This window comes from Anolis carolinensis, chromosome 1, assembly GCF_035594765.1.
Source record: "Anolis carolinensis isolate JA03-04 chromosome 1, rAnoCar3.1.pri, whole genome shotgun sequence".
Taxonomy (NCBI): Eukaryota; Metazoa; Chordata; class Lepidosauria; order Squamata; family Dactyloidae; genus Anolis; species Anolis carolinensis.
The window spans coordinates 9,826,021-9,849,288 of record NC_085841.1 but is presented as its reverse complement, the minus strand read 5'-3'; the positions used below and the strand labels follow the sequence as shown (position 1 = coordinate 9,849,288).

Below are 23,268 nucleotides of genomic sequence, written 5' to 3'. Positions count from 1 at the left end.
GATTCTGCTTGGTTCAAAAAATCAGATGGGATTTGGTGCCTTTTTGGAATATACACCAGACATTTATTGACTTAGATTGAGAATTATAAGAATTGACTGTTGGAGATAGCAACCTTCTTAAGCAAGCCTCCTCTATTTAATGTTTTGTCTGTTTTATAATGTGTCGGTTTCTTTCCTGAAGTGTGTGTCTTCTTTGATTTGCAGTTTTCTTAGCTCTATGTACTTGAAGCAGTGGGAGGGGCTGCAAACCATGTGACTGGTTCAGTGTCTGTTTAGAATGTTTTTTAAAAGGATGATGGTTGAGGAATGATAGTTGTGGCTTGAGCCCAAGTGCAGAAGCCAGTGTAAGGAGATAGAAGACAGTTGAGGCTTGAGTGTTTGAGTACAGAAGCCAGTGTTAGGAGATAGAAGACAGTTGAGGCTTGAGTGTTTGAGTACAGAAGCCAGTGTTAGGAGATAGAAGACAGTTGAGGCTTGGGTCTGAGTGCAGAAGCCAGTGTTAGGAGTTAGAAGACAGTTGAGGCTTGAGTACAAAAGCCAATGTTAGGAGTTAGAAGACAGCTGAGGCTTGAGTCCTTTGGAAGTAGACTGTTATGAAAGAGAGCTGTACAAAGCAATATAGTTTTGAAGAGACTGTTAAAGACTACAAGTTAAACATATAAACTGAAATGTTTTAAAGTTTAACCTGACAAAAAATGTACCTGTATATTTAAATACATGAAGTTCTGAGTAAAACAAACGTGTTATTTTAAAGAAATCTACTTGAATCTTTGTCTGCTGAGAGCGTCGAATAGAAATAAGATATATATGTGCCCAGTGGTCGTCCACTACCCAATAAACTAAAGGAACACCTCTGAAACTCTACTACCCAATAGGTTATGGTCCTAAAAGGTCATAATCCCCATTAGGTTGTGATCCTAACAGGTCATAATCCAATAGTCCAATAGTGACTCCATAGGTCATCAAGTCAATACAAGAACCCCAGTAGGTGTATAACCAGTTAGTAGCAGCCCAGCCTCTTTTTGAAGGTGTCCAGAGGAGGAGACCCCACCATCTTTCTAGGTAATGGGTTCCAGTGCCAAGCTGCTCTTGCCATCAAAATGTTCCTTCTAAAATTCAATCACAATCAGATCCTACCCTCCAGGGTAGTAGAGATGCAATCCTGTCATCCTTCTCTTCACTGGGCTGGATATGCCCAAACCTCTTAATGTTTCCTCATAGGTTTTGTTCTCATTTCCATAGTTTTGTAAGAACTAAAGGGGATTGGACAGGGTGGGCCTTGTGGTCTCTTCCAACTCTATGATTCTATGTCCCCACTTATTTACCTCCATCAAACATTAGGCCTACAGCAACAGGAACTGATGACAAAATTGTATTTCTTGACAAACAGCAGATTACTGCATATAAAGACTGAGTAAATAAGAAAGAGAAAGTAACCACAATAATATTAAACTGAAGAAAAAACATGTAATGATTAGGACTGAAATGAGTCTTAAGCATTCCAAGATTACTATATCAGAAACTAGCAGGTAAGAATTTTAAAAGTGGGACTTGCTTAGCAAGACAGGAAGTTTCAATCTAAATTAACAGTTAATGGGAGGGGGTGGCCTTAACTTGGCCAGAAGGGAAACAAAAGCATAATTCCTGGTTGTTAACAGATCTGTTCTTCGTGTCATCTCAGAGAAGTGAACAAATAACAAACTACGGTCACCCTGATTATACTCTCCAACAATCCTGATCTCAATTATTCCTGTTACTCCACTTTTTCAGGTCGGTTGGAAATATCATGTATTTCTCTCCTCTCCCCACATCTCCCCCTTGTCATCAGGTTACTTCTATTGCTGAAAACTGAAGAATAGTTTAAACTCATCGAATTCAGCTAAGGCAAAAGGAAACTGCTGCAGCCTCTCTTAGCTTGTGTCTTCTTCTTCATTAATAAATACTTTGATGTTGCTTGGCCCTATGTGCCCTGGTTTTCATCTGTAGCATGATAGAGGGTCTGCCCGTTTCAGGCCAAACCCACAAACTGAGAATACTAAATGTTAAACCACAAAATCTGCCTGAAAAAAAGCCAAACTGTTGACTGTTGGACCCATCTCACATCCAAGTTTTGGTTTGGGCTCTCTAGAGCCCCATCTGCACTGCCATATAATGCAATTTGAATCTGCATTATATGGTCAGTGTAGACCAGTTGTTCCCAAACTTTTTTTGACTAAGGACCACTTGAACAGGGACCACTCTCCACCATTAGTACCAAAAGGGTTATGAATCAGTTTTTGGCCAACTTTAGAACCGGTTTGGTTATTTGGGGTGCTGATTCAGAAAATTGCATTGGATAGACCACATCAGCTCTAGTTTCCGATACAGAACATATGCCGTCCAATAGTCGCTATCTGATCACCCACAGAAAACAATAATTAATAATCCAGAGCTGAGTGGTCTATCCAACGCAATTTTCTGAATCAGCATCCCAATTAACCCCAGGAACAGGCCTAACATCAATGACACCAAGGCACCCTCATTTCCAGGTGCCACATGGAACCGTTCTGCTCAGGGAGAGGGAGAAGGAGGAGAAGCAGCAGTCAGGAGGCTTGTAGTCATGCCTTTCGGGAGTAGTCATCCTCTCCACTCACGACATCCCTGTTGCCTCGGCACTATAAGACCAGTTGCTCTTGTTGCAACAGTCTAATAACAGTGAGACCGTGGACCATATTTTAGTTCTTGGAAACCACAGGTTGGGAACCACTGGTATAGACATATAATGCAATTCAATGCAATTACACTGAATCTACACCAGGCATGGGCAAACTTTGGCCCTCCAGGTGTTTTTGTACTTCAACTCCCACAATTCCTAACAGCCTACTGGCTGTTAGGAATAATGGGAGTTGAAGTCCAAAACACCTGGAGGCCCAAAGTTTGCCCATGCCTGGTCTGCAATGACCATATAATGCAATTCCATCCTGTATTATATAGCAGTGTAGCTCAGGCCCAAGACACTCTATGCATGCATACACACACACACACCTGAAAACAAGAAAAGGTCTCTGCAGTATCCTATTTTAAGTTCTTATACTGCAGTGGTTCTCAACTCCCAGAAATTTCAGCCAGTTTACCAGCTGTTAGGATTTCTGGGAGTTGAAGGCCAAAACATCTGGGGACTCACAGGTTGAGAATCACTGTTATACTGTCACCTGGATCTGCCCAATCTATGACCTTAGCATCTGGAACTTCCAGGAGTGTGGGTCAAACATCGCTTCCAACCACAAGTTACTAAAAATGTTGTCAAAGTAGGCATGAAAGCAAAGTGGGTTGAAACCACAATACCCTTTGAGTAGGAGTTGTGTTTCTACTAACTAAAGTGACTCAGAAGTTTTCTTCTAAACATAAACCGACTTATCTCTGACTTGCATCTTACTCTCTGAGTAAAGTCAAGCATTGCAACGCAAAATGTCATTAAAATGACTGAAATGAGTGCCAGGACCAACCATGTTGTCAATCTGACCTTTGAAACAGATGGCCCAAAGAGATGTTGGCCCTTAAACTGGAATATCTCAATGGCATCTCTGCTTATCTGGATAATGTGAACAACTGACAATTTGGTGCCCTTTAATGGAACCTCAACACCTGAATTCAACTTAAGAATCACTTCACTCTAAAACTGAAAGGTAAAGTTTTGCCCAATGGCTTTTTGCGACTTTATAGATATAAATGTAAATAATGGTTCTTTTTGTAACTAGATTGTGATTCTCTTTAATTCTATGGAATAATGATTCCTTTTGTATGGCACGTGTATTATCTTTTGTTACTGGAGACACCCACACAAGCTCCAGTGCCAGGAAACAACCCCTCCTTGCCTTCTTTTTCTCTCCCTCTTTACCATGGGGGAAATTATTTGAACAGCAGTTTGAAGCAAAGGCAGGAATCTCTTTTTATTCATCTTAAATGTCAAATGAATGCTTGTCTTCAGACACGACAGCATTGCAGGCATGGAAAAAAAAGAGAGCGGAGAACAGAATGGAAGAATAATTAATTGTTACCACTTGCACTCGGTTCTCTCTTTTCTCCATCTGGTCTGTAAAAAAAATGCACACAAGGGCACAATCCAGCCAAAGTTAAGCACTTACAAGTGCCATGTATTTCAATGGGGAAGATTTAAACATGCATTGAACTCTCCCAGTTGAACTTATAAGTGCTTAACTTGGGCTGGATGGTATCCAAAGCTATTTGTTCCCTTAAGAAATTCATTCTCCTGACCTAAGGAAAAATGAAACTCTGTCCACACTTCACTCCCTCTCCAAAGCCTTCTAAATTCTCACATTACCAATGCTGTCTTTCCCCCCGCATTTATGAGCAACTAATATTATTGAAATTATGGGGATTTGCAGCGTCAGCAAAAGCATAACCATTCATGGTTTCCATTGAGAATGGGACAGGAAAGCAATACAGCATGACCCCCGTATACAAGAGGGATATATTTCTGAACTCACTTTGAAAAGAGGAAACCGTAAATAATAGCAACCCTATTGAAATTAATGACTTACATCAGAAATTACCATAGAGGCATCCTGGCAGAATATAAAATCTACGATAGAGCTGATAACACTTACAATTTTATTTGAACAGAAATAAGCATCATCATCATCACGAGTAGTGGAGGAAAATTACAACAAACTAGCTTCCTAGCTGACACGACACTGATTTTCACCAGGGTTGGAAGTTTATAGCCTGTGGGTTCTGCTAGCACAGCTTTATAAATACATCATTCTTGGGTTGTCAAACCATTAAGTAATTTTTAGCCCATTAATCATCCACCTCTTAACTGATTAACCAATGGCTTAAACTTAATATGCACCTTATCAAAACCTCAGTTTAGTTACCTTCTTTGAGATATTGAAAGATACGTGATATATCCTATAATTTAGTAAGCAAACAATACCAGCCATTGGTAGAGGGAAAGGCAATCTTTAATATCCCCTCTCATCAAATTTCCTGTCACAATACTGCATTTGGTACCGCAGTAATTGCAAACTGTTTAAAAGGAGCCCTTAACTCCTATCCCCGCAACTCAAGATTAATCAGCTAAAGGGTCTATTGTCTGACCTGCTGCAAACAAGGGAAACCCAAAGCCTGGGAGATATTGTTGTACTACAGCACCTATCATCCCTAATGTTTGGGCATCCTGGCTTGGCCCAATGGGAAATGGGCCATATACAATTGTCATATACAACTACAGATAGAATGCCACGAAGCTATCTTTTTATTCTTCCGCCACTGGTTATACAGGTTTTCCTCAATGTTTGATTTCTCACTTTTTAGCACCTCACTCTTTTAACACAAATTAGAGACAAGTTTCATTAATTTGATGATCGGTCAGCTCTTTTGCCAGTTTTTCTTGCCCATGATAATGCTCCTTGAGCTTTATCATGCATTCAAAATAATATATATTATGTTATTTATGTTTTCCCCAGCAAAAATGCATTTGAAAGCTAAGATAAACTGGGTTCCACTTTTTGAGCAATTCTGGTTTCTGACAGTGCTCCAGTCTCTAACACATCTGATAAGTGGGAGCTTCCTGTAAACTCCAGTTGTCACCAAGTTTAAAACTGATGAGGGGAAAACTAGATCTAACACAGTTCTTTGTGGCTTGCAAACATTTTAGGCTAAAATCCAATGGTATGCTAATTTGACAATGAATCTCATTGCTTCTCTTCTGAAAAGAGTAACACAGAACTAGGCTTTGTTGATGGCCCTTGTGGTCTCTTATGATCCTATGTCTTCTTAAAAGTCAGAACGGACAATTTACACGCCGTTGTCAGCTCATCTCCATTCTTCTACTGGAGAGGATACAATGGCCTTTGTGACGTTGTTGGTGGGCTTCCATAGGCGACTGGTTGGCTACTTTGGGAATAGACCTTTGCTCTGATTTTTCATGGTTCCTCTTTTGCCCACTCACTCTTAACAGTTATAGCACTTTAAGTATCATGGATATATCCTGTGAAATTCTGAGATTTGTACTCTGGTGAGATACTAGAGCTCTCTGGACAAGGACTATAAAGGTAAAAGGTAGAGGTTTCTCTTGACATTAAGTCTAGTCATGTCCAACTCTTAGGTGATGGTGCTCATCTCCATTTCTAAGCTGAAGAGCCAGCATTGTCCATAGACGCCTCCTAGGTCATGAGGCCAGCATGACTGCATGGAGTGCCGTTACCTTCCCGCAGAAGTGGTACTTATTGATCTACTCACATTTGCGTGTTTTCGAACTGCTAGGTTGGCAGAAGTTGGGCCTAACAGCAGGAGCTCACTCCACTTCACGGATTTGAACCTCTGACTTTTCGTTCAGCATGTTCAGCAGCTCAATGGTTTAACCTGCTGATCCTTCCCTAAAGTGCAAATCCAGCATATATTCATCCATGGCAGTTAAAGCTGAATCATAGCAGTATAATTATGTTGTGTGAAAGGGGTCCTGATGTGGCAACTGTTCCATGGAAATGTCATTCTCAGATACTTTTGACAAGAAAATTGCAGGCCATGGTGGATCAGCCCCATGGCCCTTATATATATTTTTTTGCCTATGCTTTTAAATCTATTGTATAGCCATTTCACAGCTCCCTTTACCTTACTTGACATCCAGACATTCATTCATTCACAGCTGTATGTGTGAACTGCCTCCACAAAGGAGCATTCCAGCTAGGGAAAAACCAATGGCTTTTTATTTTACATTCTTCATTTCGGTGTCTATCTTGTCTGATCCCAAAGGCACGAGTGACTTACAGTTAGAAGACATTCTCCCGACATACATACATGCATACAATTTCCTAGATTCACTTTTTTAAAACCCAGGAAGAGGCATCTAAGGGCCCTTCCAGACAGGCACTATATATATCCCAGGATCTGATCCTAATTTTTCTGTTTATTCCAGATAATCTGGCAGTGGGGACTCATATAATCCAATTTAAAGCAGAAAACCTGGGATCAGATCAGGACTTGTCTGGAAGGGCCCTAAGACAAAAATGCAAGGTCCATCTGTGGTGTTTGATCCAGGATGACTCATTCACGCACACAAGAAATGGCTAATATTACAACCATCAAGGATGAAAATTCAAGTATGAATCTGGCTGCCTCACAGAACTGTAATTCCTTGAGTCGGGTCCAAGCCAGAGCTACAGGGAGGTTTACTCATATTCACGATGTGGATATTTCTGTGAGCCTGGAGTCCCTGACCCGGGGGAGTGGAATACAGGAAGCTGAAGCTTGCAAAAGAACAAAAATCCTTTGGCAAGAAAACGGAGGGGGTTTATTTATGCCCAATCCAGACGCATCATTCTGTGTACAAAACAGAACACGTGAAAGGGATTTAGGAGTGAATCTACACTGCTATATAATGCAGTTCAATGCAGTTCACCTACATTATAATGGTCTCTACTGACCACATAATGCAGTTCCAAACTATCTATATATATAAAAGAGTGATGACAAAACAACAAAACTACAGGCCCCCCCAACCTTGAAATTTGACAACACAATCCATCATTCATGGTTCTAGGTTAATACAACAAAAAGAAAAGAAAAGTCCTAATTACAGGGAGAGGAATAATAGTTTTTATCCAATTGCTGCCAGTTTGAAGGCTAAGGTCTGCCCACTTGGTCTGCTAGCAATCTACTCAGCCCAGGGGACAGGCACAGTTAGGCCTCACTTAGGCTTCTTCCACAGATTATCAGATTTTAACTGGATTATATGGCAGTGTAGACTCAAGGCCCTTCCACACAGCTATATTACCCATTTGGAATCTTATATTATCTGCTTTGAACTGGATTATCTTGACTCCACACTGCCATATAATCAGTGTGCATACTAAACATAAAGACAACCATACAACAGACATTCAATGCCACCACTACCTCAACAATTTCTCACCAACACCACCAGACAACGCCACAGCAACGTGTGGCTGGGCACAGCTAGTATTATATATTAGTATAAATCCAGGCTTAGTAGACTGAAAGCTGAACATGAGTCAACAGTGAGATGTGGCAGTTAAAAAGCCAATGTAATTCTAGGCTGCATCAACAGGAGTCTAGCGTCTAGATCAATGGTTCCCAACCTTTGGTCCTCTGGGTGTTTTGGACTTTAGCTCCCACAATTCCTAACATCTGGTAAAGATGGCTGGAATTTCTGAGAATTTCTGAGAGTACGCCAGCTGCGCCCGTACCTTGGGAAGTCTGACTTGGCCACGGTGGTCCACGCTCTGGTCACATCCCGGCTGGATTACTGCAATGCGCTCTACGTGGGGCTGCCTTTGAAGACGGCCCGGAAGCTCCAATTAGTACAACGGGCGGCAGCCAGATTGTTAACTGGGGCGGCTTACAGGGAGCATACTACTCCCTTGTTAAGCCAGCTCCACTGGTTGCCGATATGCTACCGAGCCCAATTCAAAGTGCTGGTCATGGCCTACAAAGCCCTAAACGGTTCTGGTCCAATTTACCTGTCCGAACGTATCTTCCCCTATGAGCCCACAAGAACCTTAAGATCTTCTGGAGAGGCCCTGCTCTCGGTCCCACCCGCCTCGCAGGCACGGCGGGTGGGGACGAGAGACAGGGCCTTCTCTGTGGTGGCTCCCCGGCTGTGGAACTCCCTCCCCAGTGACATTCGGCAGGCCCCATCCCTTTTGGGGTTCAGAAAAAAACTGAAGATCTGGCTATGTACGCAGGCATTTGAAGAATAAGCATGTGTTGGCTTTGACTCGGTCTGAATTACGGCTCTTGTATAACGTCTGGTGGATGAACGGCATAAGCACTTTGCATTGTTTTAAACTTTGTATATTGTATTTTATGACTATTTTATGATTGTTTTAACTGTTTTAATCATTTTAGTTTATTGTATATCAGTGTAACTGCATCAATTGCCACTTGTAAGCCGCCCTGAGTCCCCTCGGGTGAGAAGGGCGGGGTATAAATAATTGAAATAAATAAATAAATAAATAATAAGTCCAAAACACCTGGAGGACCAAAGGTTGGAAACCACACCAAATCAAGGGAAGTTATAGCCTGCTTTGGTCAGACCTCACCTGGAATACTGGGTCCAGTTCTTGGCACCATAATTTAAGGATACGGACAAGCTGGAACATGTGTAGAAAAGGGCGACCAACACAATAAAATGTCTAAAAGGCAAGTCCTATGAGGAGCAGCTTAGGCAACTAGGAGAAAAGAAGGCTGAGAAGGGACATAATAGTCATGTTTAAAGGTCTGAAAGGATGTCACACTGAGGAGGGGGCAAGCTTGTTTTCTGCTGTTCTGGAGACTAGGACACAACGAAGCAATTGATTCAAATTGCAGGAAAAGAGATTCCACATCAACATTAGGAAGAACTTAGAATGATCGAAGCATACAGTTGGAAAAGCGTCATCTAGTCTAATCCCCTGCCATAGGAGCCCCCGATGGGGTAGTGGATTAAAGCCTTGTGACTTGAAGGTTGGGTTGCTGACCTGAAGGCTGCCAGGTTCAAATCCCAACTGCGGAGAGTGCGGATGAGCTCCCTCTATCAGCTCCAGCTCCCTGTGGGGACATGAGAGAAGCCTCCCACAAGGATGGTGAAACATCAAAACATCTGGGTGTCCCCTGGGCAACGTCCTTGCAGACGGCCAATTCTCTCACACCAGAAGCGACTCAGGTTGCTCCTGACACGGAAAAAAAAATCTCCTGCCATGCAGAAACACACAATCAAAGCATCCCTAACAGATGTCCCTGCAGCCTTGATTCAAAACCAACTGGTTGTGAGAGCTGTTTGACAATGGAGTGTGATAATGTCTCCTTCTCTGGAGGCTTTTGAGCAGAGCCTGGATGGCCACCTGTCAGGAGTGCTTTGATTTGGCGCATGGCAGAATGGGGTTGGACCAGATGGATCCTGGGAGGGGGGCTCTACCAACTCTAGGACTCTGCCAATTGCAGTAGCCGCTAGCCAAGTTGCAATTTCCCCCTCTGCCTGAAGAGGGCATTCATAGTCCCATGGTGGCTCATTCAATTTTGTCAGAGTTTGAAAAAGTGTTTTTATTTGGTCACAGTTTGGAAAAGTGATTTTTTTTTAACACTACAAGTTCCAGAATGCCCTATCCTACATGGCCTGGAAGTTATAGTCCAAAAGCTTTCCCCAGCTTTGGAATATGTTTGAGCTTCACATTCCTGATTGGGAAGTCACTAATGCCTTTCATCTTGGGAAGATAGTGAGGGTTAAACTTGCCCAGGTATGCCACGCAGGCATGCCCCGGCGTGAGTGCACAGCCTGTTTATTCATTAATGCACCAGTTCGGATTTGTAGGAAAATGGACACCACTCTAATATCTATAAAAGCTTGCGGTTAGGCTCAAATTGATTTATGTATATGCTGGTTCAGTCACTTATATGAGCAACAGAAAGTGATGGAGAAAAAGGGGGTGGGAGGGGAGGGCAGGGAATATTCCTTTATATTATTTCTTGCTCCTTTAAAAAAAAACTCTATTAACAAGAAACAGCTCTGAGCTTGGCAAAACAGAGATGGATTGCGCTGTCCCTCAGAAGCAGAGCACAGCTGCCAATCAACTGTCATTCTGTTATTGGACTTCACATAGTTTGGCTATCAACCCACACCCACCGCCCCCCAACTTCTGTCTTCAAGTTGGCAAGTTAATTTGTCAGTCTGGAAGTAATTTTTAAAGGCTTAGAGCCAGGGCGTGGTGGTGGGGAAGGGGGGGAAGGAGGGCGAAATCTGTCCCGTTTCCATCCAAACCGGGGTGCAAGGGGAAGGACGGGAAAGGCACGGAACCGGTGGCAGTGCTGAACACCAAAGCACATCCTCAGGCCCGTGCAAATCGATTCCCCGGGTGTAAAAAGCAGCCTAAAAGCGTTAATTAATCAAAAGCAAAACCCCTTCTGCTGCCCGCCAAGGTAATCAATGGATCAATCGATCAGAGAAAATGTAAAAAAAAAAAATTCATGAAATGATAAACAGAGTACAAGAGTTTGCCATTAAAAAATGAGGAAGCCCAGGACTAGCTCCCCACAGAACAGGCTTAGGGTGCCTCTCTACACTGCAGAAATGATGCAATTTGGCACCTCTTTCACCGCTATGTCTCACAGCTACGTATTTTAGGATTTGTAGTTTGGTGAGACACCAGCACTTTTTGACAGAGGCAGCTAAAAAAACACTGGAAAACTACAAATCCATAGCATTGAGCTATGGCAGTTAAAGCGGTATTAAATAATAATAATTATTATTTTATTATGACACAGCAAACAAGATAGATATGCTGTATTTCATATCACAAAATCATAAGTCAAACACTTCCCAAGTGTCTAGGACTGTGTGATGTATTTTCGGATGATGCGTACGGATCCCAGTAGGGTGGCCTTTTGCAGTTGTCAGATCATAATTTTGTCAATGTCTATGGTTTCCAAATGCCGGCTGAGATCTTTTGGCACGGCACCCAGTGTGCCCATCACCACCGGGACCACCTGCACTGGTTTCTGCCAGAGTCTTTGAAGTTCAATCCTGAGGTCCTGACAGCGGCTGAGTTTTTCCTGTTGTTTTTCGGCAATGCGACTGTCACCTGGGATGGCGACATCAATGATCTTTTTCTTTTCCACAACTGTGATGTCTGGTGTGTTGTGTTCCAGAACTTTGTCAGTCTGGATTCGGAAGTCCCACAGTATCTTTGCATGCTCATTTTCCAATACTTTTGCAGGTTTGTGATCCCACCAGTTCTTTACTGCTGGCAGGTGGTACTTGAGGCATAAGTTCCAATGAATCATTTGGGCCACATAGTTGTGCCTCTGTTTGTAGTCTGTCTTCTTCTTCTTCTTCTTCTTCTTCTTCTTCTTATTATTATTATTATTATTATTATTATTATTATTATTATTATTATTGGCGCACAATGGCACAGCATGTTAAAGCGCTGAGCTGCTGAACTTGTGGACCAGAAGCTCGCAGGTTCGAATCCGGGAAGCAGAGTGAGCACCAGCTGTTAGCCCCAGCTTCTGCCGACCTAGCAGTTTGAAAACATGCAAATGTGAGTAGATCAATAGGTACCACTCCGGCAGGAAGGTAACAGCGCTCCATACAGTCATGCCGGCCACATGACCTTGGAGGTGTTTACGGACAACACGGCTCTTTGGCTTAGAAATGGAGATGAGCACGAACCCCCAGAGTCGGACACAACTGGACTTCATGTCGGGGAAAACCATTATTATTATTATTATTATTATTATTATTATTATTATTATTATTTTATTATGACACAGCAAACAAGATAGATATGCTGGATTTCATATCACAAAATCACAAGTCGAACACTTCCCAAGTGTCTAGTTATTATTATTATTATTATTATTATTATTATTATTATTATTATTATTATTATTACCAGCAGCAGTAGAAGTGGTAGTGGTAGTATCAAACTGCATTCATTCCAAAGACATTTTAAAAGCAGGTTAAAAAGTGGGACCATAAATGACCATCCCCGCCAAATCAGGATAGTTGGAGGGCAAGATATTTTCTTCAGTAAAGAGAAAAACAAGCACCAGGAGCAATTCTAAGCAACTATTCTGAAAATGGTTGCGAGATAAAAATAATAATAAAGCTGTCCATCCTCTTGATAGTTCCTCCCATCGGTGCCAACCTTTAGTTTGCAAAAGAAAACATTTGGGGGGGGGGGGGTGGCTGCGAGGGGAGAGGGGAAACCAACAACTTTGTCTGATGTGTAATTTCAGCTTCACTGCAACCAAGTCTAAGGTACACAGTTTTAAACGGACGGGCATCTCTCCTGGCATGAGTCACCCAACCTCTGAGAAATGCGCTTCCTTTCAGAAAGAGAACACGTAATCCTAACTAAGCTGAGGCATGGCTTCCTTGAGAAGGTGCTTGCGCTGTGCGTTCTTTCAAAGGAAAAAAGACAAACCCATATATTCTGACCCTCGGTCAATGACCCCTACCAGCTATGATGTCTCACCGGAGCCTCGACCTGCCAGATCAAAGGTCTTTCAAAGCAGGTGCCCGACAATCCGGTAAACAATAACCTTGTTTCAACAGCCCATAATTATGTATTTACCTGCTGGCCGTTAGGGACAATTGAGTTAATCATTCACCTTATAAATGCAGTCGGTAATTATAGAGTGGTAGGGAGAAGTTCAGAGCCACTGCTGCCACTGGTTCTCGGGGCCTGTTTTTTTTGCAGATTACCAATTACTTCCTATTTTCCCCTGCCATAATTTTGTCCCCGTCCCCCTCCCTGCCCTTGTTTTGCAGCAAAGCTGAACACAATGCAAAAAGGGAGAGAAAGAGAAGGGGCAGGGACAGTGGTTGCTTTAAAAGAGGATGATCCCCCAGGGTCAAACCTCACCATGTTTTTCTCAAAGAACAGGGTTATGGAAAGGCCAACCAATGCGCAGAGAAATGTCCCCATAGAGGATTCATGTTCCTCTCACTACCTGTGACCAGTGGTGAAAGTGAGCAAGGAACAGGACAAGACAGAGGAGGGAAACAATGCAAAAGGGGTTGAAATAAAAAGTATCACCCATCAGTCATTTCTTTGTGATGCATCCCAAAACATAAAATCTCCATAGATGAAAGAAAGTAATCTTCAGTTGTCTAGCACTTTTGAAATGCAGATCGTGCCACAGCTCTGCCTTCCCTTAAGGCCCAATTCCGCCTTTCTCCCAAAATTGGGACTTCCCCATTTTATTGGATGCTGGGTGAGTTTTCTCGGCTGTATTGCCATGTTCCAGAAGCACTCCCTCCTGACGTTACATCCACATCTATGGCAGGCATGCTCAAGGTGATCAATGGCAACATTCACACTTGACTCCAACTGACAATACAGTAGAGTCTCACTTATCCAACATAAACGGGCCGGCGGAATGTTGGATAAGCGAATATGTTGGATAATAAGGAGGCATTAAGGAAAAGCCTATTAAACATCAAATTAGGTTATGATTTTACAAATTAAGCACCAAAACATCATGTTATACAACAAATTTGACAGAAAAAATAGTTCAATATGCAGTAATGTTATGTTGTAATTACTGTATTTACGAATTTAGCACCAAAATATCACGATATATTGAAAACATTGACAACAAAAATGTGTTGGATAATCCAGAACGTTGGATAAGTGAGTGTTGGATAAGTGAGACTCTACTGTATTTCAATGTGTTGTCGAAGGCTTTCATGGCCGGAATCCCAGGATTGTTGTGTCTTTTTCGGGCTGTATGGCCAAGTTCCAGAAGCATTCTCTCCTCACATTTCACCCACAAACAAGAATCAAGGAACATGAAAGGCACTGCAGAATAATTCAACCAGAGAAGTCACCCACAGCAGAGCACTTGATGAACCAACCTGGACACAGCATATTATTTGCGAACACAGAAATGCTGCACCACTCTAACAACCACTATGACAGACTACACAGAGAAGCCACTGAAATCCACAAGCATGTGGACAATTTCAACAGAAAGGAGAAAACCATGAAAATGAACAAAATCTGGCTACCAGTATTAAAAAAACTCTAAAATCAGGACAGTAAATAAAGAACTACTCTCAAAAACAGGGGGATTCCAGACATGAAACAATCAGGGCCAGTTAATCACCTCCCAACAAAGGATTCCCCCAGGCAAGAAGCAGCCACGTTTTGAAACTGCAAGGCTATTCAATGCTAATCAAGGTAATCAATTGCAACATTCACACTTGCCTCAAACAGACAAGAGTTATTTCTCCCACCCTGAACATTTCAGAGATATATAAACCGCACTTGCCTAGTTTCCAACAAACCTCACAACCTCTGAGGATGCCTGTCATAGATGTGGGTGAAACGTCAGGAGAGAATGCTTCTGGAACATGGCCATACCGCCTGGAAAACTCACAGCAACCTATTTATTATTATTATTATTATTGACACAAAGACATAGTATGACACAGCAAATGAGATATTATTATTATTATTATTATTATTATTATTATTATTATTATTATCACAACAACATTGTATGACACAGCAAATGAGATTTATTATTATTATTATTATTATTATCACAACGACATTGTATGACACAGTGAACAAGATAGATATGCTGGATTTTCTATCACAAAATCACAAGTTGAACACTTCCCAAGTGTCTAGGACTGTGTGATGTATTTTTGGATGATGTGCGCAGATCCCAGTAGGGTGGCCTCTATTTTTTTTAATATTATTATTATTATTATTATTATTATTATTATTATTATTATTATTATTATTGCTATTGTAATGCTCTTGCTGCAGACTTTAGTCATCATGTGAGATCCCAAAATAACACTGGGGTCCTGAGCTAAGGCTAGTTTCCTCACCACAAATCTGAGTGCCACGACTGTTGGATTCCTTGTCGAAAGACAGGTTGGTTAGAGCTGCGTCGCACTGAAAACAGGATCCTCTTCATCTGATTATACTGACTGTCTTGATGGAATATATAATCATCTCTCACGGATGGCATTTTAAATATCCAACGAGACAAATCATGGCAGCAATAATTGATGGCTGGATTCAAATGGGAAGACTACAGATTGGCACCCGAAACCCACGTAAATAAACGTATGCCTTTCACACATTATCGGATAGAAATTCTCTTTAGTATACGTGTGTGTCAAAGGGGGTTATTTATAGAGAAAGGACCGATGCCTAAGTATTCTTTTTTTTAAGGCAAGGGTTATTCATATATATATATATATTTTGAAATAACCCTCACCTTTTTAAAAAGAAAGATAATTAAGCAGAGTGATTGATGTTTTGCTTTGTCCAAATAACTGGCAGGCTAAGCAATCATTCATAAACACACTCCAGGAAAGAGTTTTTCATCCAAATTGCAGGTCTCAAATCTGTTCATCTTGAACAGGAAGGCTGGGGGTGTTATCGGTTCTTAGAATTGTGACCAAGAACCAGAAATAATGGAGTTAAAGAAACACAACCATCTTCATCTTCATCATCATCATCATCCTTCCTTCCTTTTTCCTAATTCAAGACTCAAAGCAACTTACAAGAGTTTGAACGAAAATTGATTTTAAACTTCACACAGTTAAATAAAAACTACGAAAAAATTAAGACTATTTAAAATATGCACCATTTTTAAAAAGCAGACAGAAAATATAGTACTTTATGCAGGCTAATCACCTTATTATCTGCCAAAAATAAAAATAAATTCTCCAAGGCCTGCCAGAAGAAATTTTTCATCTGCCTGAAGAAGCATAGCAAAAAACGTTCTGGAAAGATAGTCTACATGGAGCCTTCTCCTTTGTTCCTGCCACGTGTACTGGCACAATGGATTAAGGCCAGGTTGTGGCGCAGTTGGTTAGTAGCTAGCTGCAATAAATCACTACTGACCGAGAGTTCATGAGTTCGAAGCCCGGGTCGAATTGAGTGCCCGACCATTAAATAGCCTAGCTCATTGTTTATCTAAGCAACCCGAAAGACAGTTGCATCTGTCAAGTAGGAAAATTTAGGGTCCGCTTATGCAGGGAGGCTAATTTAACTCATTTACATCACCATAAAAATGTCCAGCAGCGTGCATGCATGCGAAAGATGAGGAAGTACTCCATCAAGGACTCAGTGTCACAGTGGATGATGAAGCAGCAGCTCCCCCTGTGGCTGGAATTAAGCATACCTTCATGAAGCCAGAAGCTGGAAAATATTAAATAGCCTCTGTGTCTTTGTCTGTGAGTGTTGTATGTCTAATGGCACTGAATGTTTGACATGTACAGTAGAGTCTCACTTATCCAACACTCGCTTATCCAACGTTCTGGATTATCCAACGCATTTTTGTAGTCAATGTTTTGAATACATCATGATATTTTGGTGCTAAATTTGTAAATACAGTAATTACTAACAGCATTACTGTGTATTGAATTACTTTTCCTATCAAATTTGTTGTATAACATGATGTTTTGGTGCTTAATTTGTAAAATCATAACCTAATTTGATGTTTAATAGGCTTCTCCTTAATCTCTCATTATTCAACATATTCGCTTATCTAACATTCCGCCAGCCCGTTTATGTTGGATAAGTGAGACTCTACTGTATATGTACATTGTGATCCGCCCTGAGTCCCCTTCGGGGTGGGAAAGGCGGAATATAAATACTGTAAATTATTTAATTAATTAATTACACCCTTGTGCTGGCTGAACTGCTGACCTAGAGGTTGGGTTGCTGACCTGAAGGTTGTTGGTTCAAATCCATGAGACAGGGTGAGCTCCCGTCTGTTAGCTCTAGCTTGCAGGGATATGAGGGAAGCCTTCCAGCAGGATGGTAACACATCCGGGCGTCCCCTGGGCAATATCTTTGTAGACAGCCAAGTCTCTCATACCAGAAGTGACTTGCAATATGTTCTCAAGTCACTTCTGACACGATAAAAAAACACAGGTGTACCTATGAAGGTGGTAAGGCAGAGAGAAGGGCTGTCTGAGAAGATCTCAAAAAATGGCCAGATTCATATGGGAGAGTAACTTGGGCTTTGTAGATCATAACCAGCACTTTTAATTGAGCCCAGAAATGTATTGGCAGGATCAGATTCTTAATTGGTGGTCTGAGATCCAAAAGGTGTCCATGCCTGTTTCAGATCCTATACACTCTCTGGGATCAGGCTGTAAAGAGTTTCATCTTAGGAATGGAAATGCTCCTTCAGGAATTTTACTACGTAATTATCAGGACTTGGACAGCAGAAACTAGGCCAGTAACGAAAAGAGGCCTTGCTTCCTTGCCCAGGAGGAATTCTCATTTGCTGGGGAAGAGAGCAAGGCTATATACAGGGCCGTAGCCAGAAAAAAATTTCGGGAGGGGTTTTGAAAATTTCGGGGGGGGGGGGTTGAACCCCTAGCACATACCCTTCCCCGCTACAAACCTGTCAATATCTGCTTGAGATAGTGCCTGGAGGGACTCTTAATGTTTTGCATCTCATAAACTTAGCATGGGGATTTGGTTAACCAGTTAAAATTCATGAGTAAACGAGATTTTTTTTATAACTTGAAAAATTTCGGGGGGGGGGGGGTTGAACCCCTAACCCCCCCCCCCCCCTTCACTACAGGCCTGGCTATATATACTACCTTGGAATAAGCATTTTTCCCAATTCAGAGAGCATCAACACATGCTAGCGATGCCTTTTATTTCAATAATGTACACAGGGTGACACTCTCTCAACCTCAGAGGAAGGCAATGGCAAACCTCCTGTGAATAACTGACCAAGAAGTATACACACACTAACAGGTTTACCATTGTAAAGGTAAAGGGGGTGTGGTGCTCATCTCCATTTCTAAGCCAAAGAGCCGGCATTGTCCGTAGACACCTCCAAGGTCATGTGGCCGGCATGACTGCTTGGAACCATAGGGTCGAATAAATCTGAAGGCAGACAACAATAACAAAGGACACCATAGTCTATCTCTCACAAATCTCTTTGCCCCCTCTCCAAACAAAAACAAAACATCTTGGAGATATTAATGATCGTTTTCAAACATTTTGCACCTTCACGTGTTTTAGCTCATGTGGGGCTTCCTTCAGCCTACGAAAGCCTTTTTACAAAATTTGGGTGTATACAATAACCTGTGATATGACCCTTCATATCTATGAGTGGTTTCTCCATTTCATTTAAGCATCCTTTCTTCATCTGAAAACTGTCCATGAATTTCATTCTAAACAGCTCATACTTTGGACGTTTCCCATGAAACTGTTCCTTCGGACTCATCTCCAGCAAGTTGTCATCACCGGTCCAGCTTTTGTGATGCCAAGGAATTGATTTGCCAAACGTTTTGGGTTTTTTTTGTTGTTTTTTTTTGGGGGGGGGCTGTTGCTGCAACAGAGGAAGCTTATGGAATTTGCATACTTTGCTTCTTCAGATTTAACAAAACATTGGTGGAAGCTTCATTTGCCTATCGGACTAATAATAGCTTTCAATATAATACCTTTGACGAGAGTGGTTTGTTAAGAAAGGGAAGTTCTTCAGAGCACACCATCCATCTTATTATTATTTCCTCTTTTTTCTCTCTCTCTTTTCTAAGCAGCAAGTAAACAATTGTGGAACAGAAACCCTTCTCGAGGTTGTACGCGTGCTGCCCGGTGCCTTTTGCATAAGCGTTCAAGGCTGTGCAAAATGATCCAAATTCTGTGAAAAAAAATCTGGATCTGGTCTTCTGAATAAATTATACTTATTGTGTTATTATATTATATGTGTGTGTTTTTTCTCTTAATTTATTCTGCTAATCCTTACAAGGGATGAAGAGCTAGTCAGTGCACTGAACTGCAGTTCTTATCACTGGATAAATGTCTTCAGCCCCTCTCCTTCTGATATTATACCAGTCATGACATAGGCCAAGTTGCATTTTTCTAACCTTCAGGGCTTGAAACTTACTTGACCCTAATGTCTGTGTTGTTGCATTACCATAATGAAACACATAAAACCCTGCTCATATTGTAAATCATTTAATACTATGGACTCAATTCTGGTATTTTCCATTTTTTCCCCCTAGCTGCAAGAACAAATGGCCAAACGTACAACTCTTTGTCAGACTCCCAGAGTCAAAAACAAACCTAATACATGGACCAGGGTCCCCTGGTTCGATGAAAGATCAAGTTGTATGTTTAATGCTTTATGTTTTGCTGTGTTAGCTATAGATATAATATTTCGTGTCAGGAGCGACTTGAGCAACTGCAAATCACTTCTGGTGTGAGAGAATTGGCCATCTGCAAGGATGTTGTTTTGATGTTTTTATCATCCTTGTGGGAGGCTTCTCTCATGTCCCTGCATGGAGCTTGAGCTGATAGTGGGAGCTCATCCGCACTGTCCCCAGGTTGGATTCAAACTGGCAACCTAAAGATCAGCAAACCAACCTTCAAGTCTTGCCAGCACAAGGGTTTAACCCACTCTGATATTATTAATATTATTATTATTATTATTATTATTATTATTATTATTATTATTTCGGATATATTTGGATCATTGATGTCGCCATCCCAGTTGACAGTCGCATTGATGAAAAACAACAGGAAAAACTCAGCCACTATCAGGACCTCAAGACTGAACTTCAAAGACTGGCAGAAACCACTACAGGTGGTCCCGGTGATGATCGGCACATTGGGTGCCGTGCCAAAAGGTCTCAGCCAGCATTTGGAAACAGTAGACATTGACAAAATTACGATCTACCAACTGCAAAAGGCCACCCTACTGGGATCTGCGTGCATCATCCGAAAATACATCACACAGTCCTAAACACTTGGGAAGTGTTCAACTTGAGATTTTGTGAAAGAAATCCAGCATGTCTATCTTGTTTGCTGTGTCATACAATAATAATCATAATCATAATTTATTTATATCCCGCTTTTCTCCCTAAGCAGGGCCCAAAGCAGATCACAACATTTCAAAACAATACAAATCATCTGCTTGCTCAGAAAACCATATTTAATAATCTAATCTCCTTCTCTCTCTCGTACTCCTCCAGTTGCAATTTTCCCCGCATGTCTCACAGACCTTATTTTAGGTCTCGCGGCCCACCAGTGGACCTTGGTTGATGGGTTGGGAACCACTGTTCTCTGTCCTAATCTTTTTCTGATTTCTTGGCTACTGTCTCCATTCTGATTAATGACTGAAGCAATGTATGGGAAATTTGAAACAATTTCAATGTCTTCTTCACCTACTATAGTAAAGGTACTGGTTTTCCCCTGACATTAAGTCTAGTTGTATCTGACTCAAGAGGGGGGGGGGGTGTTAATCTCCATTTCTAAGCTGAAGAGCCAGGGGTGTCTGTAGACGCCTCCAAGGTCATGTGGCCAACATGACTGCATGGAGCGCCATTTCCTTCCTGTCAAAGCGGTACCTATTGATCTACTCACATTTGCATGTTTTCGAACTGATAGGTTGACAGAAGCTGGGGCTAAGAGTGGGAACTCACCCCGCTCCCCGGATTCGGAACCTCCCACCTTTCGGTCAGAAAGTTCAGCAGCTCAGCAGTTTAACCCTCACCTGCTATAAAATTATGTAAATCACCTGTAATCATTATTTTTGTTTTCTTAAAAATCTGCCCTTGCACCTCATTGGAACGTTATGGTTAAAAAACATTATTATCTTTTATTCCCATAAAAAAGAAATTCTGGTGTAACTTGCAAAAAGCCATTTGGGATGGAAACTTTTCAAAGTAACGTCTAATGCTCATAATTCCAGAGGCCTAGAAATTCAATGATTTCTAGAAGAGCCTATTCATCTTCACAAGGTTTACCACTTTCCCCTCAAAAAACAAATCTGCAGCCAACAAAACTCACTCATTATAAAATATAAAAGTGAACTGGAGAACCTCCACATACAGAGGAGGCTCTCATGTTCAAAAAGTCACTCTTCACATGAGGAAAGGGATGGAAATGTGCAAGCAGGGGGAGAAGGCAAGGCTCACACTTTCTCTCTCCACAACTGAACATCTCCATATGGTTAGAATGCAAAACCTCTCTACAACAAGCACTCTAAATGGCTAAACAGAAAACAAAGAGCATAAAGATGAAGGACAAATTCACAACATGTTTTTATAACATTCAACCTGCAACAGTAATATAAACCATCAAGTGAACTTGATTATGGAATCATGGCCATTTTGAATCTTTTCGGGAAAAGGTAAAATATGTGTTTAACAAATAAACAATATCACAAATAATCCAAATTAGAATGTCTTGTCTTCTCATATTGTAAGGTAAAAGAAAAGGTTTTCCCCTGACATTAAGGCCAGTGCTCATCTCCATTTCTAAGCTGAAGAGTCGGCGTTGTCCGTAGACACCTCCAAGATCACGTGACCATCATGACTGCATAGAGTGCCGTTATCTTTCCATTTCTATTGATCTACTCCCATTTGCATGTTTTCGAACAGCTACCGTGTTTCCGTGTCTTATATTAATTTTTGCTCCCAAAGATGTGCTAGGTCTTATTTTCAGGGGATGTCTTATTTTTCCATGAAGAAGAATTCACATTTATTGTTGAACAAAAAATGAACATGTATTATATACTGTACAGTAATTGCAATCACAAACCAGCATAACCAGACAAACTGTGATTCCTATCAAGAATTTCTTGTTACTACCATTATTTCCATGTACAACAATATATGGTACATACATTTACCGATCCTACATGCTCTGGTGTTCTGTTCGTTGGGCATGCTTCCAAACAAAAACTTTGCTAGGTCTTACTTTCAGGGGAGGCCTTATATTTAGCAATTCAGCAAAACCTCTACTAGGTCTTATTTTCTGGGGATGTCTTATTTTAGGGGAAACAGGGTAGGTTGGCAGAAGCTGGGGCTAACAGCAGGAGTTTACCCCGCTCCCTGGATTCGAACCTCCGACGTTTCGGTCAGCAAGTTCAGCAGCTCAGCAGTTTAATCCGCTGCACCACGAGGGGCTCCTATCATATCATATATGATATCTCATATCGAAGCATTCACCAAAACTGTAGCAATCAACACTGATTTCTGAGCAAGGGTATGCTTCTTTAAACCCCTTCCAGAAGAGGTTATCTATCTCTCTCAACTACTTGAGAATTGAAGTCCAAAACACCTGGAGGTCCAAAGCCTGCTATATATGATCCACAAAGTCTAACGCTTTGATATATAGGCTGGATGTTCACTTGTATTACAGGCTGAGTATGCCTTTTCTGGAATTACAAAATCCCAAATTGGAAGTGAAACCTTTACTTTCAGATTGTTCAATGTCCACAAACTTAATTTCTGGCACAAACGTTTTAACAACACTGTATATAAAATTATCTCCAGGCTAGGTGTAAAAAGTGTATATGAAACATAAATGAATATTGTGTTTGGACTTCGGTCACCTCTCCAAGATATCTCATTGTGTTTATGCAGGTAGTCCAAACTCCAAATAAAATCTGAAACACAGAACACTTCTGATCCCAAGTATTTTGAATAATGGATACTCAACCTGTAGTGTTGTGTTTTTGTCTTTTCCCAGAATCTCTATAAAGAAGAGAAAAGCCAACGTCTACCAAGAGCCTCACATTGTTGGCCACTTCAGACACTACGGATTTTAGATATGAAGCAGAAATACAATAGAAGTGCATTTGCAAGTACATCTATTATCTAAGTAAATTCACCAGAAAGCCAGAAGCTCCCCATAGAGTATACTCAGGACAAATCTGGATATGGCTTACGAGTGTTGTCTAAAATAGCCTATGGCATACTTAACATTAAGATTAATCCATCCCTAGCTCCCATTAAACTGACCATTGTCTCGCCCTGCA

General features: G+C 41.3%; 1 protein-coding gene and 1 long non-coding RNA gene across 6 annotated transcripts in view; one reads left to right on the top strand and one right to left on the bottom strand.

Moving 5' to 3' along the window:
- The window catches only part of bcl11a (BCL11 transcription factor A), a 229,128-nt gene that overhangs the window by 39,640 nt on the left and 166,220 nt on the right, over nt 1–23,268 (bottom strand). The window lies entirely within an intron of this gene.
- LOC134296119 (uncharacterized) lies at nt 991–23,268 on the top strand. Its single transcript, XR_010002690.1, has 3 exons — nt 991–1,062; nt 3,514–3,665; nt 22,980–23,268. It is a non-coding gene; the product is annotated as an uncharacterized LOC134296119 (long non-coding RNA).